The sequence below is a fragment of the Bidens hawaiensis genome, unplaced genomic scaffold (genome assembly GCF_021521415.1).
Source record: "Bidens hawaiensis isolate Kalapana, Puna unplaced genomic scaffold, B.hawaiensis_p1.1 tig00012376_1, whole genome shotgun sequence".
In the NCBI taxonomy this organism is placed as follows: Eukaryota; Viridiplantae; Streptophyta; class Magnoliopsida; order Asterales; family Asteraceae; genus Bidens; species Bidens hawaiensis.
Window position 1 is genome coordinate 493,837 of NW_027492009.1, and position 18,257 is coordinate 512,093.

Here is an 18,257-nt window from a genome sequence, read left to right on the forward strand (position 1 = left end):
GACATACATAATCCTAATAATAATATAGAACATTGGCCCTACAATCTCCCTATAAGATTGAGTATGTGGAGGAAAATTGGCCCTACAATCTCCTTCTACAATCTTTTGTTGACTTTCTTAAGCCGACTGGTTTATTTCCTTGTCTTCGGATGCAATTAGTTCATTTTTAGCTTCAACCATCAAATTTCACGTTCTCGTTTTCTTCTAAGCGCTTCAACATTTGCAACTCTAGTTTCTGCATTCAAGCAGACTTGATCTTGATCTACCTGTCCATGTACAACTGCACAAAACTTAGAACGAATAAGATTCGTTCGCAGACCCTTTCGAGGGTTAAAGAAGAATTTGTTTACAGACCCTCCCAATTTCAGTCTCTCAACTTGTCAGTGATTTGTTTAAGTCCTAGGTTTTCAACAAACTTTGCATGAACGACCTTGACAACAAAAGACAAGATTTTGAATAAGAAAAGGTTTAATAAAATATATACAAACACAATAAAAACATAAAATGTTTTTGGCATTTTCATATGTTTTAATATTACGAAAATATATACGTAATATTTTGAAGTTGAAACAAAAATAAAACAAAAATAAGATAGGAGTAAATATGAAATTAATATTATATATCAAAAATATTTATTTAAAAGTTTACTAAATTGTGAGAAAGATCATGACATGGAATCACATTATCTGTTAACGTTCTAGATCACACTTCTATTTGGGCATTATTATGCCAAGAACCCATAGTCGATTGTAGATATAATTTGTCCACTTTAAACTTAACAAGTATTTGGATGTCAATGTGATATGTTAAGGTATAGATTAAGCACAATGCTTGTGTGGTCCCAATTTAATCTGACATGTTACATACTCCATCATACCTCGGGCTTAATTTGCTTTTACATGTCATTCAACTTGACTTAAACCTTTCTTATCTGATCGTAGTATGCTTATTGACACTTTGGACACTTTATTTTGGACACGTGTCTCTATATAGAAATATTAAAATAAAGCAGAAGTTCAGGGCCTTAACATTCAGGTCGGATAATACCATATTATCGCGTAGAGAAAGTCCAAGGCTTGAACAAAAAGAAAGAAATCAAAACAAAGCAAAAGATTCAGGGCCTTAACAATCAGATCTTGTATAACTACAAACATAGAAAGTCCAAGGCTTGAATCAAAATAAAAGAAAAAATAAATTAGAAGTTAAAATCCTAAAACAGACCTCTTTTAAACTTTCCTTTTCTTTTCTTTTCATTTCTTTTCAGACTCTTTTCATGACACTTTTCTTAACTCAACAAAATTAAAATTGACACTTGATTACATAAGACAATTATGATCAGGTAAAGAGAGGCTTGGGTATAACATGTTATTTACGTTTCTGCCTTCATTGATATGACTTTTACTGGAGTCGGCAACTGCATCATAACGTGTAACCACTAGCATAGACAGATATTTAAGTTTACATCAGTATGACACTTACTCATTTGTCAACCCTATCTACACATCAAGCAATGATCTTGTTGGCTTTTGATCTACGCTTTTCATGTGTTAGAATCATTATACATCATTTCTTATCATTTTCCAAGGGTCGGATCAATTTCTCAAAATTTTAAAAGTTTTTAATTATCCAACTCCCTCTGAATAGGAGCATCCTCTTAACGGGATAGTATTTTTTGAAACATTTTTTTGATTTTCTTAAAAGAATGTAAAATATTTTTGTTAAGTCAAAACACTCATTTTAGTTTTTTTTTTAACTTATAAAGTGAAAATATTTTTGGTGAGTTATAGATAACTCATTTCTCCATCTAAAATTGTGACATACTTGAAAAATATTTACAATTTAAAAACAAAAAGATGGATAGGTAGTTTTCATCAAAATTGATCATGTCGATCGATTTGACCAGAAATTCAAATCGGGCATGATCGATGGTTTTAATGAAAAGGACAGCAAAGTTGTTGTCAGATAGACTATCTTTAGTATGCATTATCACATTGTATAACAAAGTTGAAGAGATTCAAACCGAGACCCAACAACTGGTGATGGATCCATCACTTGAGAGAAGTATTTGGACAAGGTTAGTTTGAGAAATGCTCGATAAGTTTCTGTTGAGCCATTTGAACAAGGTTGGCATTTTTGTAGCACAAAGTACCGTGTGAAACACTTCCCTTCCTTGAAGTTTGTCCTCCCATACCACTTATGAAAGACTCGAATCCGTTGTCAAATGGTTTAGCATCAAATAGCAAGGGTTCCTCTCCCATCATATGCTGGGTGCAATCACTATCTAAGTATATAATACTATTGATAGTCCTCCATGATTGATCATGCATGTACTAAGTGTTTAAATAGACATGGGTTCCCGGGATACTTTTGTCCCAGGAAGGTCAACCGTAAACCAACTAAACTTAATTTTATTTCCTGAAAACCATTTATTTCTTGGAGTAGCCTCACTTGATGAAGAGTAATCCTTAGGAATCCAAGCAAAAACTTGTTCCTTGGTTTTAACAATTTTGGATTTCTCTTTTCTTGCTTTTAGAACTATTTTTGGATAATCCTCAGACTTTACAGTCTTAAGATCCTTTTTGATTTTATCCTTTTTGGATTTCTAAAAAAGTTTCTTTTTGTGTTTTATTTTTTTTACTTTGGATCTCACATCCATTTCACTGGGTTCACTATCAGCTTGATTAGTCCTTGAATCCGGGCTACTAAAAGCTCCTTTTGGGGACTGACTAAGCTGTAACGCCTGGAAAAATCGTTAATCGGCTTGATCTTTTATAGAAGTTTTTTTAAAAGGCGGGATTCATCTTCTTAAATTAGGGGCCTTGTAGTATGTTTTAAAAGTTTTTATCCATCCTTTAGCTCAAGACATCATGTGACACCCGACAATTTCAAGTTAACACCGTTAATACAAACTCTTTTAACTCAATCACTCATCCGTGCATTTAACTTAATTAGGGTTAATTAAGTGCGTCAATTATTTCACAAACATTCGAGTACCGATAACTCCGGGACTTACCGAATCACACGAGTCTAACCCGAACGTTGGTGAAAATGTGAAAATAATATCTCGATCTTATGTTTATTAAATCATCTATGTGAAATTACATGCTAAATGATTATGTGTTTAGTTTGTAGTTCGTTTCATGAAATTGCGTTCTATTACGCTTAGTGGTATGTTTTCACCTTTTACAAAGTAATATTTATGAAAGAACAACGAGGCTTTAGCTTCATGAACTTAGGTTATTATGTTAGTTATAACGATTCATTTTAATCCGGTTCGATGTTTAAAAGGTTCGTTTGTGTCAAAACTTGTTCCAAAAGGGACTATTCTTGTAATTATTGATTAATATAATATTAATAAAAAAAAAACCAGCCCTAATTCCCCAACCAGCCATCGAACATCTGCTCTCCCTCCCCCTCTCACGATTTCAAACAATAAACCCTAATTCATCTTCAATTCAACGTTAATCCTTGCAATTGGTGGTGTCTTTGATTGATTTTTATGATTCCTAACGCTAATTGGTAAGATTTATGTGTCAATTTTATGTTTTGATAAGTTCTTGATGAAACCTAAATGTCCAAACTTCTATAATATTGATGATTATGATGTTAATTGATGATTTAGAACCCTATAGATGTCATAAACATGTTAGGGTTTGAGTTTTGTTGATAACAGTTCCTGACATATTCGTACTTGTTTATTGTTTGGTCTGTAACTCGATGAAAATTTATTGTTTTTGATCACTTCCTGTTTATATCATGTTTTACTTTGAGTTTAGTTTCCATAAAGGTATAATTTGTAATTTTTGGACAAGATTTGAATGGTTTTTATGATTTTATAAGATCGTGTGTCAAAGCTTATGCGGGGTGACGGATTCTGGTCTGTCTTCCTGACATCATAACTCTTTTTTGACAAGTCCAAATTGGTTGATTCCACTTCTAAAAGTTCATATTTTGAGTTAATATTACAACCCAATAAGAATCGTTTAATTTAGTTTGGTAATGATTTTTAAACAAATAAAACACTTTTGTTGCGCACTGAAATAGTTGCACGTACCTTTCTGTGTTGGATAAATGTTTATGATTTTTTTGTGAATTTGAAAAATATAATAAAAATATTTTTACATATCCAAGGCATTTATACAACTTTGGTAAAAATTCCATAATTTATTTCTATGATTTTCCTATGTAATAAAATACATCTTTGCATGCTAAAATCTGCATGTTATACTAGTTATTGATCGATACTTTCGTTTTAGGCTTAACCGATGGCTGTCCTTTTGAACACTTTCGGGGCTGTTTTGATTGAGGTTCTTACTCCATAATCTTCTTAGGTATGTCTAGTATAACATACTTTAATATCGTGAGCATTGGTGTTCGTTTGATTGGTCAACTAATGATAGTTTGAAAGATAGTATTCGGATGTCTAGATTAGCGAATTGTTGCGTTTAACGCGAGGTTTGAATGAATTAATAACCAATTCAGTTCGGGTAACTTCGGTTTGATATACGGGCTGTTAGAAAATTATTTTTTTAAGAGTTGGGGCTGAATTGGTTGTCGGTTACTCAAACGGGTCGGTTCAACGCGAATTCATGTTTATTTGATGGTTGGAGCGTTGTGCTTGCGTGTTACCGACCCATCCAACTCGTGTAGTGTCGTGTTGGCTAGTAGACTGTGATTTCATCAAAATTGATCCGCACGGGGCTGAGTTGGATGTTAAGTGCCTAAACAACTCATAAACGCGCATATTCGTCTCATCTAGCACTTCCGGGGGTAGTTTGGGAATTCTCTATTTCCGAGTTTATCTAAGGGTGGTTTTGGTAAATATAAGGCCCCGGAGGCTGTTGTGAATGAAATTGGTAAGGATGAGGCTTAGGTAACCCAATCCATGTTAGAACACCCCGTAGGATAAACGAGTTCATTCGGTATCATTATTAACTATTGTGTATAATCCGACAGGCGTGTGAGTTTATGGGAATACTTAGGGGTTCTCTAGCTCGTGGTGATTTTTGCCTCGTGTCAGGTGAGTTCATGATGCCCATTTTTCACTCTTTTCAAGTTTTGAGCTAGCATACACACCTAACTGATTTTACTCAATAAACTGTTTAAATGATCTTGCATAGGCTTACTTGTAATATGGTATATCTTGGGATGATATATATATATATATATGTATGTGCATGTGTTACCCTATGGCCTATGATTAGTGATTTTAGTTAGTCATTCATGACTAAGGATGGCTTACTTGTGATATGGTATATTTTGGGATTATATATATTCATATATATATATATATATATATATATATATATGTATGAGCATATGCTACCTTATAGCCTACGGTTGTGTGATGATATTTAGTTCCTTGTGGCTAAGAATGATGTAAGTAGGTTTATTGATGTGTGTGTGCATGGTGATTACGGCCGGGTCAAATATATTACTCGGGTTTCAAATCCCGTGGTAGAGAGGCCCATGTGGCGTGATCATCATTTTGGCGGGTCAAATATATTCCTCGGGTTTTAATATCCCGTGGTGACGAGGCCTGTTGTATGTTAAACCGTGATCGGGTCAAATATATTACTCGAGTTATACTCGTGGTGGAGAGGCCCATATCATGTGTTTGGATGTGTAAGCCGTGACCGAGTCAAATATATTACTCGGGTTTGACTCGTGGTGGAGAGGCTCGTGTCACGTGCTTAGGTCTTACCGCGTCCGAGTCAAATATATTACTCTAGTCTTGACTCGTGGTTGAGAGGCCCGTGTACGCGTGTTCGACAACGAATGTATTATTTGGTGAAATATATTTATTTATTTTATTATTATTCTCTCTACTATTTTAGAGCTATAACTTTGAAATAAAGTATGAAATATTGTTTATGAAAACTTGAACTCACTCAGCTCGAGCTGACTTTGTGTGTATGTTAGATCGACTTTCAGGTTAAGGATTGGAGGTTGTCGCTTAGACGTGCTGGAGACTACTTGGACGGTTGAAGGCATTTCTGGTCGAGGATTTTAAATTAGACAGATATTTTATATACATTTGATTTTGGGCACTTGTACCCGAGGTTGGGATTTTTAATACTTAAACTTTTTCCGTTGTTATTTACTCTGAATTTGTTTTAAATAAAATGAATTGTTTGGTTTTAAATTTTTGTGAAATTGTGGATGTGATTACCAATTGTAGGATTCCCGGGGTTCGGGGCCTTACATAAGCCACCTTTGGATATCAAGTTGTTGCTTGAACTAGTGCTTGTAATGCCTTGCAAGGTGAGAAGAGTGATCACACACAAAACAACACTTTCTCCTAGGAATGCCATAGAACTCATCTGAACTATAATGTGGTTGGTGTGGTGGGAAAGGTAATCTTTGATAAGGAACATGATTATAAAACACATTTGTGTAATATGGATCAACAAAATTTTGTTGATAATGACCATAGTAGTTGTTATCATATAAGTTGTATGGCTGAGGATTTCTTAATTGATTGGTTGTTTGAGAAAATGATTGTTTATTTGGTGGAACATATTTACACGAAGTACTTGCCTTTTCATTTTCAAAAACTTTACTTTTACTTGAATTATCCTCAGTCTCACAACTTGATGATGAGCAACTTGATATGTTCACCTCAACCGGCCTACTTTCATTGGCACATTTTTCAACAAAAGTTTCATCACAAACGGTTTCATAATCACAACTCGTGTCTGTTTCCACTGACCCACTTTCTTCAACAAAACCTGCTAAACAAGATGAATTACCACTAGAATCAACAGTTACAGGTATTGGAGCAGTTGCTTTAGAATCTGGAGGAACAAATCTTACTGGTTTTGGTACATGACCAATTCCATATACCATCTCTTCCTGTGGATGGGTGTTATAACTAAAATGAGGTAAGCTAGTGTGGTTATCATTCAACGGTGGAGGCACAGCTGAATAATCATATCCTAAGCCCGACTTTTGTTTAGCACTCCTCTGTGCTCCAAGAATATCATTTAACTTACCTGACGCTAACTCAAATTTTTCAACAGCTATTTCATGTTTTTCAGAAGTTGATTTCTTATTTGAAAGCTCAGTTTCTAAATTTTCAATTTAATCTTTGAGCTTTGAAACTATATCTTTGTAATACTCAACTTCTCTTTTTGAGTGAAAGATTTTCAGTTTAAGACATGCAACATCATTATGGTGAGCTTTAATCTTTTCAACATAAATCTTATCAGCTTTAAGATATTGTTTGTCTAGACTTTTTAGCTGTGAGTTCTCTTTTACAACAACATTGTAGGTATTTCTATAGAACTCAACTTTGTGAATGCATGCTTGAGTGTATAGATTTGTGTGTACCTCGGGAAGGATATGACATGCATGACTGCTTCCACCTACAGCACTTGTCCCAACTTTATTTTCTTTGGACTGATTGTTCATTTGGAACTTATTTTAGATTAATTCCAAAGACTTGATGAGAAGTCAACTCTGAGAGTGTTATGGTATTCAAGTGTGTGGTTCTCTTTATAGTAACCACATTAATGCACCATGAGTAAGGCAGTGAATTCAACAGCTTCATGCTGATCTCAAACAAACCATTGATGATATCGGCACTTCACATTTTAGTGACGAGTGACTCAAATCTGTTGATAAGAGAGGTAATCGATTCACCTTGAATATGTTTAAACATGTCGAATTCTCCTTTTAACGTTTCCATTCGATTTTCCTTCATATTCAGATTTCCTTCAAGCTTAGGATAATAAGACATTCTTTTTGTTATTTTATTTAATTTTTTTAATAATGACTTGAATCCAATGGTTTGATTCAAATGAATTTAACTCGAATCAAGTGGTTTGAAAAGTAATAGAGATTTTTTTAAATGACTCAAATCGAAAACTCGACTCGAAAAACTCAATTTGAATAAAATAAAAGAACTTAGATTTGTTTTGAGTTGAATTTTTTTTATTTATTAATATCACTCGAATGGATAGAGTTGGATAATAATTAATTAATTTTTTTTAAATACTCGAGTGGTTTGGTGGACTTGAAAGCTTTTGAGTTGATTTATTTATTTTTTTTTGTTAATAATCACTACTAATAACAAAACTTCAACATATCAAAATCCAAAGCTCAAAACACCATCAAAACAGTCTGGGTGGGTCCTCTTCCAAAGCTCAAAACTTCAACAGATCAAAATCCAAAGCTTGCTCAAATGTATGTCATAAATCTTAACAAAGTAATACACTAGTGTGGTTTTCTTCTTTTCTAACACTTTTTGCAAAAAGGATTGAAAACCATTGCAAACCATCCCCAACAACCTCTTTATTTCGGCATGTAGGTTGAAGTATCGATCTGCTCTGGAAGCTCATTTTACCTCCCCCGTTAATGCGTTATGGAAATTAAACTAAAAACTGATCGAGTGTTAGAGGATGAAATGGGTCGGTTTGAATGGAATGAGAATCGATTGGAATGTGGAATCGGATGGAATGGTAATGATTCGTATGGTTTAATGTGGACTTAGATGGATGAAAGACTCGACTTAAATCGGATCGAGGTTAAGGGGGGAGTCAATGCAAAATTCAATCGAGTTTCATGAGAAGTAGACTCGAAACTGGATCGACAATAATGTTCGGATCAATCCTTGTAGGGTTTTCGGCTAATAATGCTCATGTTAACAGATTGTCTCAAATCAATTCGTGTAGTTCATGTCAACAGATTGTCTCAATAATGCTCTGATACCACATGTAGGTCCTCTAGAATGGATCTAACAACTTTACTCGGATCAATCCGTGTTGTTTATTACCAGAAATCACCAACAACACTAGGATCTTGGATCTTAGTTTGTTTGGTTTATTTTTTAGAAGATAGAAGAAGCAGAAGATGGAGAGAAAAATTATTTCATGGAGATGTGAAGAAGAGTTCTTTTGAGTTGTATGAAGATGTAAGGCCCCGATTCCCAGGAACCCTACAGTTGGTATTCATACAAAATACTTGTAAAAATGTTTAAACTTGAAAATAATTCATTTCATTAAAATAACTAATTCAGAGTATAATTCAGCGGAAAACATAAATAATAAAATAAGTTCCCAAAAACCCGGGAATTATGTCCAAAACCAATTTAAATATAATTTATAAACTTTTTAAAATAAAATGTTCAATGATGAAATCTTCTATCCACGTATGCCCTTCACCGTCCAAGTAGCTTCGCGCACGTCCAAGCGATAAGGCATCCTCTTCCTAACCTGAAACTCACACTAACATGCACACAAAGTCAGCTTGAGCTGAGTGACTTCAAGTTTTAATAAATAACATCAATAATAATACTCATAATAATCATTCCAAGAGTTTAAAAGCCAAGGAGTACATCAGTTAAGCCATCATCATTGATAAATAATCATTCTTATATATATATATACATACATATATATAAACATCCTTATAAGTACATTCCTATATATACATAATTATATATATAACATCCAAGTAATAACATTAGGGTCGAGCAAATGTACAACCAAAACACGTAACATCTCATCAACATATGCAAACACAAAGTAGGCATACGTAACATCCATAGTCGATACGACTACAACATCGCTAAATATTGGCCATACAATAATATATATATATATACACACACACATACATACTATAACATCCCAAGGCCTACCATATACTAGCAAGCCTATATAAAATAGTTTAAAGGTTTCATCAAGCAAATCGCTTAGGTGTGCATGCTAGCCCAAAAACTTAAAAAGAGTTAAAAGGGAGCATCATAAACTTACCTGACACGAGACACGGATTCACCCCGAGCTAGAGAATCCCAAAGTAATCCCAAGACTCAAACACCTGCCGGTTTACATTCAATCAATACTAATGACATCAAGATGACTCGTTTATCTTATGAGACGTTCTAACGGGGCTCGGGTCACCTAAAGCCTCGACCTCATCAAACTAAATCACAACAGCCCCCGAGGCCTCACATTCACCAAAATGACCCTTAGATACTCCCGAGAATAAAGAATTCCCAAATTACCCCCGGAAGCACTTGGTGATACCACTACACACGTTTAAGAGTCGTTTAGGCTATTAACATCCAACTCAGCCCCATGTGGACCCAACATGATAAAATCACAGCCAACAAATCAACACGACGCTACACGAGTCAAATGGGTCGGTAACTCGCAAGTACAACGCACCAACTATTCAATAAACACAATTGCGCGTTGTACCGACCCATTGGAGTAACCGACAACCAATTCAGCCCCTTAACTTATAAAAATGATTTTTCAACAGCCCGTACATCAAAACAAGTTCCCCCGAGCTGAATTGGTCGTTAATCACTTCCACCCTCGTGTTAAATGCATAAAACTACAATTCTAGTCAACCGAACACTAACAATCAAACTACAACTAGTTGACTAATCTAACGAACACCAATGAACATGATTTTAAAGTATGATATATGGGAAATACCTAGGAAGATTGCAGTGCAAAAACTCACTTCAAACAGCCCCGACAAGAACACAATAGAACATCCACCGGTTAAGTCTAAAACGAACTTTTAGATCAATAACAAGTAAAACATGCAGATTTTAGCATGCGAAGATGCATTTAATTACAAAGGATAACCTTTGAAATAAATTATTAAGTATTTACCAGAATTTAATAAATGTCTTGGGTTTATAAAAATATTTTTATTATATTTTTCTAGTGGACACAAAAATCATTAAAATTCCTCCAACACAGAAAGGTATGTGCAGCTATTTTAGTGCGCAACAAAATGTTTTATTTTTATAAAAATCATTACCCAGCCAAATTAAATGATTCTAATTGGGTTTGGTTCCTAACTCAAAATACTAACTTCCAGAAGTGGAACCGACCAATTTGGACTTGTCGAAAAAGGGTTATGACGTCGGGAAGACAAACCAGAATCCGTCATCCCGCATCAGCTTTGACACTCGATCTTATAAAATCATAAAAAGCATTCAAATCTCGTCCAAAAATTACATATTATAGAAACAAGAATCGATCAAAAAAATATATTTTCATCGAGTTACAGACCGAACAATAATTGAGTACGAATATGTCAGAAATCGTTATAACCAAAACTCAACCCTAACGACCAATAAGCGCGTTAATATGATCAATTAAGGTGTAAAAGACCTGTGGAATCGTAGTACTGACCTTTAATTGATATTTTACGCTCACGACTTGGCCGGAAAAAAGGAAAATCGCGGGGGGGGGGGGGGGGCTGGAGCTGCTGATCGGGATTAGCAAGAGAGGGGGGAGTTAGGGTTTTAAGTATTATGTTATAACATAAAAATATTTCATTCTAGCCCCTCTAATTTGAATAATAAGGCAACTTGGAAGAAAGTTAAACGATACCTGGATGGCGTAAAAGCTTCCTAGAAACGTCGATTAAATCCCGAGAATTATACATATTTTACAAGCTTTAAATCTTTGAGTCCGAAAATCAACGGGTGTTACAGGAGAACTGGGTGAAGTGACCCTTTTATAAGGTCCCCATTTCTTCATAGTTTACATTTTAACCTTACCAAATAAACGTACCGAGTACGTAATACATCGACTAAAAGCTAACTAGAATGACATACAGAATCCTAATAACAATATAGAATATTGACCCTACAATTTCTTCTTATGATTAAAGTGAAAGATAATAGAAGCCAAATTAGTTTAAATAATATGCTTTAACAAAAGCTAAATATATGAACGTTTAAAGTATTAGCCATTACATATTATCAATGCCTCAATTCCTTGCGACGACGATGATCACATGAGCTTTCTTCATTGCTAATACACTCTTATTATATTTAACCAAACATGACTTGCTCTTCCTGAAAACCATAATTCTCTTCTCGTTCTCTGAATTCAAGTTTATAAGAGAACAAAACATACTAAATAACTGATACGAACCAGGCTCGCATTACACCTGATCCAGCTCAACATTAGGCTCAGCCCAAATGAGAGATTAACAGGCCGGCCCGTTTCCAGACATGAAGACATCGTTTACTGTTTAATTTATTGTTCTTTAATTAGTTTGTTACCTAGTCTTGCATGATTTCCATGTTCCTAACTTAGTGGTTGCATGTTTAGTAGTAGTGGCATAAAATAAGGATCATGGGTAGTTAATCCAATGATGTAGTGCATGTTTAAATTCTGTTTTGCATAATGAAAAAAAGGAAGAAAATTGTCCCAAAGTGTTCTCTCTTTTCTCTCTATTGCTTGGAGCCTAATCCCCTGTAAGGATTACCTATCATTGGTGCTTTCATTCTCGTCTCTAGCCTTCACCATGCCGCCCCAAAAAGATGTCTCTTCTTCCGATGAGACTTCACCCACAGTCACCGAACAATTAACCCTTCTAATCGATGCCACCACTGCCACATCTATCAATTCCACCGAAAAAGCTAATAATTTAGTCGATCTCATCCGAGTCACCCAAACCCTCACCGCCAAAATCGATTAACTAACGGACCACATTACTGCTGGTGACGAATCCCCATCCCGGCACCGCTCCCCCCCCCCCCCCCCCCCCGGTCACCAACCAAACAACCAGAATCGTCGCTACCCATCAACCAAATATCACCTTACCCTCATTCGATGGATCAAATTCCCTTGAATGGATCTTTCAAGCGGAAAATTTCTTTTCCTACTATCAAACACTAGACGAGGAACAAGTCGAACTCGCCGTCTTTTCCTTTGTGGGAGAAGCTCTCTCATGATACAAACACCAAGACGACAATGATCTTTTGGGTACCTGGAACAAGTTTAAGAGAGAGATGGAAATCCGATTTGGGCCATCATCGTATGAGAATCACGAAGCTACACTCTTTAAACTCAAGCAATCCTCCACAGTTGTGGCATATCAAATCGAGTTCGAGAAGATAAGCAACCGTGTGGTAGGTCTCTCCCAACAAACTCTCAAAAATTGTTTTCTTTCTGGCCTTCATTTGGATATTCAGAATGAATTAGCTATTCATAAGCCTACCACACTACACAATGCTTATGGCTTAGCCCACTTGGTTGAAGATAAATTGACCCATGCTTACAAATCCAGATCCACTTTTTTCAACAAGCCACCCACTAATATCGCTTTTCCTTCCTCCAACCCTTCAACAATTGCAGCATCTTCCAGTAACCCTAATCCTCCGCTACTACCAACACCCTCCAAACCACCCACACTTTTGTTCACAAAACTGTCCCCGGAGGCCCTCATGCAAAGTCGTAAAGAAGGACTATGCTTCAAATGTCCAGAGAAATATTTCCCAGGTTATAAGTGTTCCTCAACCCAATTCCTCCTCATTGTCGACAATGAAGACCGTGACGACACCGAAACCACCATCCCACAAACCGAAACCATGCTGTCCTCCGAGACCATCGTCCCTCAAATGTTGTCTTTGTCCGATGTGGCTTGCTTCGGCCTTTCGTCTCCACAAGCCTTTCGAGCAACCGGGTATATCAAAGGGCAACTAGTAACCATCCTTATCGACTGTGGTAGCACCCATAACATTGTTAAACACCGGATCGCAACCATTCTTCCCTTATCCATCGACTCCATTCCCCAATTTGATGTGTTGGTCAGAAACGACAAGTTTATTCAATGCAAGGGATTTTGTCCATCGGTTGATTGTCATTTACAAAAGGCTTCATTCACAATTCCATTTTATGTTTTACCGGTTGAAGGCGCCGATGTTGTCTAAGGAATCACTTGGCTGGCATCTCTTGGTCGCCTTTCCGTGGAATTTTCGTTACCCAAAATATCTTTTACTAAAGATGGCCAAACACACACAATACGTGGAGAAACCATGGGTCGTTCTTGCTCGCCGAGTTCACTTTCAACACTTATCCGTCATAAATCCATCGCCTATCTCCATACTTTATCATACAGCCCCACACCACCTGTTATAACCAACCATTCTACCCAAACACCATCACTGAACCCAACCAACACCAGCTCTTACTACAATTTTCGAGACTTTTTGATGAACCATAGTCGTTACCCCTACCCGAACACATGACCACCACATTCCCTTGTCCATTGATAACCAACCCGTTAATTCTAAACCATATCGCTACCCACATTATCAAAAACAAATAATGTCCCAACTCATCACCGAAATGCACCAAAATGGTATCATTAGACCCAGCCAAAGTCCATTTTCATCACCGATTTTGCTAGTCAAAAAGAAAAAGAAAGATGGCTCACGGTGTTTCTGTGTCGATTATCGAGCATTGAATGCGGTTACGGTTCAAGACCGTTTTCCTATTCCGACTACTGATGAATTACTGGGTGAACTTCATGGTGCAACAATTTTTTCTAAAATTGATTTACGTGCCAGCTACCATCAAATTCGGGTTTCACATGAAGACATTCACAAAACCGCATTCCGCACCACCGATGGTCATTACGAATTTCTTGTCATGCCGTTTGGACTCACCAACGCTCCATCGACATTTCAATCGGCCATGAACGATTTGTTTCGTAAGGTACTACGTCAATTTGTCTTAGTTTTCTTTGATGACATATTGATATATAGTTCAACTCAAGCATCATGCTAAGGCCTCAAAATGTGTTTTTGGTGTTCAAGAGATTTCATTCTTAGGCCACAAAATCTTGAACGTTGGGGTTGCTCCAGAACCGAATAACATCCAAGCCATCCAATAGTGGCCACCGCCATATTCTTTCACTACCTTACGAGGTTTCTTAGGTCTAACCGTCTATTATTGCCGTTTTGTTCTGGGTTATGCTCACCTTGCATCTCCCCTCACCAACCTTTTGAAAGCCAAAGAGTTTGCATGGAACCCCGAAGCCAACCTAGAATTTAACTCTCTTAAGTCCCATGTGAAAACACTCATCACCCAAAATTTTCGGAACCCTTTGATGTAACAATAGATGCTTCCGGTTTTGCTATAGGTGCTCCCAAAACAATAAACTTATTTCCTTTTTTAGCAAAAAGCTGTGTCCCACAATGCAAGCACAATCAACATACACCAAGGAATTTTATGCCATAACCGAAGCAATGAAAAAGTGGTGACAATACCTCCTTGGTCGGCAATTCAGAATCTATACCGACCACCACAGCCTAGAACATATCCTCACCCAAACCATCCAAAACCCGGAGCAACAAAAATGGGTCACCAAATTGATGGGATAAGACTTTGAAATTCATTTCAAACCGGGCAAAGAAAATAATGTGGCCGATGCACTTAGCAGAGTCGATATTCCATAGATATTGGCTTTTTCATCCAACGGCTACCTGGCTGAATGAGCTACGTTCGTACTTTGCTAATGATGTTACGGGTCGGTAATTAATTCAAGATATTCTGGCTGATCCTTCGAAGTTTTCCTCATCATCAGTTCCATGAGGGTCTTGTTTATATTCATGGGAAGCTATTGGTGCCACCAATTTCAAAGATCCGAAGCCGTTTGTTACAGGAGTTTCACTCTTCTTTCGTCGGTGGCCATGCCGGTATCAATTCAACCATCAAACGACTTTTGGGCACTTTCACTTGGTTAGGATTAAAGAAAGATGTCATAAATTTTGTTAAGTCATGTGAGATTTGCCAAAGTACCAAAAATCCTAACCATAAGCCGTATGGTTTGCTTCAGCTGTTACCAACACCGGAACATCCGTGGCATGACATGTCCATAGATTTCATCACAAGTCTTCCACCATCAAAAGGAAACACGGCCATATGGGTGATCGTTGATTGTTTGTCTATGTTCTCCCACTTCAGTGCACTTTCGACGGGGTAACCTTCTATTTCTTTAGCTTCTATTTTCATGCGCGAGGTGTACCGTTTTCATGGGTTGCCGAAATCAATTGTCTTGGACCGAGATCGTGTCTTCATTAATAGTTTTTGGAAGGAGTTATTTAAGCTAATGGGTACTCAGTTACTACATTCCAGTGCATACCATCCAGAAACGGACAGTCAGACTGAGGTAGTGAACCGGGGCCTCGAAATGTATCTCCGTGCATTCGTTTTCAACGAACCAAGAAAGTGGGAACGATATTTGTACTTAGCTGAATTTTCGTACAACACAACTCATCATTCGGTTATTCAAATGTCCCCATTTAAAGCTTTATAAGGCCAAGATGTTTCTTCGATCCATGACTACATTCCGGGTGAAACACAAACTGCATCGATTAAGAATTCCCTTCTGGAGCATCAGCGCATAATCGAACAATTAAAGGTTTCCATTGAAGTTGCTTGGAAAAAAAATGATCAAGTATGCTAACAAGAAAAGATCAGACAAAGAGTTCCTAGTTGGTGATTATGTGTATTTACGGCTACAAAGTTATCGTCAATCTTCGGTGGCAACTCCTTCGAATCGTAAACTTTCACGTCGTTTTTATGGTCCGTATAAGATCCTAGATCGCATTGGTAAGGTGGCGTACAGATTGGAATTACCACCGGAGTCTCGCATTCACCCAGTGCTTCATAACACTTGTTAAAGCACTGTCATGGAAACAATTTAAGCAACAAAGGGAGTCTTGAGAAATTCGGTCTGAAAGTTCCCTGCCAGAAACTATATTGGATGTTCGTTTGGATGCTCATGGAAAAAATTAGCTACTAATTAAATGGGAGAAAAAGCCACTCGAGGATGCTACGTGGGAAGACAAAGACACTTTGGAAGAGATGTTTCCGAGCTTCACCAACATTGCGGACAATGAAGTTTCTCAAGGAGAGGGGGATGATACGGACCAGGCTCGCACTACACCAGATCCAGTCCAACAGCAGGCTCGCCGAAATGAGAGTTTAACCGGCCGGCCCGTTTCTAGACATGAAGACATCGTTTACTGTTTTATTTATTGTTCTTTAATTAGTTTGTTGCCTAGTCCTGCATGATCTCCATGTTCCTAACTTAGTGGTTGCATGTTTACTGATAGTGGCATAAAATAAGGATCATGGGTGGTTAATCCATTGATCTAGTGCATGTTTAAATTCTGATTTGCATAATAAAAAAAGAAAGAAAATTGTCCCAAAGTGTTCTCTCTTTTCTCTCTATCGCTTGAAGCCTAATCCCCTCTAAGGATTACCTATCAATAACGATCATTATGAATTTGGAGAATGAACATCAGGAAGTTAATTTTTAAAGTTTAAAACCAAAGATAATATAATATAAGAAAAGGGACTTGCCAGATTGTAATGTGAATTCTTCGTACTCCATGTAGAGTTCCTTTTCAATACAAAACTGTCAAAAATTTGGTAAATTGTTATGTCGCTTTTGACATCCGTAACAACCTAACGGGTGCTGTGAGCAAGGATAGAAGACACTTGACAACTGACACCTTTCTTTCTAGGTTCAATTATCGTTTGACCCGCATACGGTTTCAACCATATTCTACAGCTTGAAACATTCACCATCACACGAATGTTAAATTTCACCCGCTGAAGATAAGAATACAACCCGAATTCACCATTTTAGTAAGGCAAACAAAGATTCAAGATAAAATCATATATTTGTAATGATGGATGATAGGGTAATCTCCTTTATTAAATCTTTGTAGATAACATTTTCACATTTTGCATGGACCTCAATTCTCAGTTGCTCTCATTGTTGCCATACACGACCTGAAAGTCAACGATCACCATTGGTCACCTTTTCAGCAACCTATAAAATAGGCAACATATTAGCCACAATAAAAGAAGCCCAAATGGCCCAAACAAAACACTACTAACAATGAACAACAGATGGTTTCAAGATGGTTTCAATACCTACGTACAACTACAATGCCATAAGTCAATAATCATCATTCCTTACATTTTTAACCCACCTATGAATTAAACACCATGACAACCCTATACACTACCTAAGTAAAACACCACCAACAATGAGTTTCAAATATCAAATCACCAAAAAATTTCATATGCATGAGTCGGTTGTCGCACCCCAAAATCGTTAATTTAGCAACGGAAGACTTAATTATGCTAATTTGGGCGATAACAGACGTTTAGCCAATCATGTTTAAGTATAATGAATCGTAAGTTGGACTTTATTAAATATCAGAGTTTTTACATGGTCAAACATGCACGGTTCTATTTTAAATTACAGGTCCGACAATTATTAATTCAAAAGCACAAAACCCTTTTTCCGAATCCTTCACAAAGCATCAATTTTCTTCATTTACCTGAAAAGTATGTTAAAATAATTTTGTCAACACGAATGTTGGTGATTTTCTCGTTTAAAACCGGGATGTAACAGTTCTCGACTTTACATCCATTTATTCATCATTCTTATTAATGATAATTTTCCATAAT